Below are 856 nucleotides of genomic sequence, written 5' to 3' on the forward strand. Positions count from 1 at the left end.
CCTCAGTTACTAAAAACTACAGACATAGCCCCACTCCACAAAGGGGGCAGTAAAGCAACAGCAAAGAACTACAGACCAATAGCACTAACATCCCATATCATAAAAATCTTTGAAAGGGTCCTAAGAAGCAAGATCACCACCCATCTAGAAACCCATCAGTTACACAACCCAGGGCAACATGGGTTTAGAACAGGTCGCTCCTGTCTGTCTCAACTACTGGATCACTACGACAAGGTCCTAAATGCACTAGAAGACAAAAAGAATGCAGATGTAATATATACAGACTTTGCAAAAGCCTTCGACAAGTGTGACCATGGCGTAATAGCGCACAAAATGCGCGCTAAAGGAATAACAGGAAAAGTCGGTCGATGGATCTATAATTTCCTCACTAACAGAACACAGAGAGTAGTCGTCAACAGAGTAAAGTCCGAGGCAGCTACGGTGAAAAGCTCTGTTCCACAAGGCACAGTACTAGCTCCCATCTTGTTCCTCATCCTCATATCCGACATAGACAAGGATGTCAGCCACAGCACCGTGTCTTCCTTTGCAGATGACACCCGAATCTGCATGACAGTGTCTTCCATTGCAGACACTGCAAGGCTCCAGGCGGACATCAACCAAATCTTTCAGTGGGCTGCAGAAAACAATATGAAGTTCAACGATGAGAAATTTCAATTACTCAGATATGGTAAACATGAGGAAATTAAATCTTCATCAGAGTACAAAACAAATTCTGGCCACAAAATAGAGCGAAACACCAACGTCAAAGACCTGGGAGTGATTATGTCGGAGGATCTCACCTTCAAGGACCATAACATTGTATCAATCGCATCTGCTAGAAAAATGACAGGATGGA

The sequence above is a fragment of the Cherax quadricarinatus genome, chromosome 83, assembly GCF_038502225.1.
Source record: "Cherax quadricarinatus isolate ZL_2023a chromosome 83, ASM3850222v1, whole genome shotgun sequence".
NCBI classification, from domain to species: Eukaryota; Metazoa; Arthropoda; class Malacostraca; order Decapoda; family Parastacidae; genus Cherax; species Cherax quadricarinatus.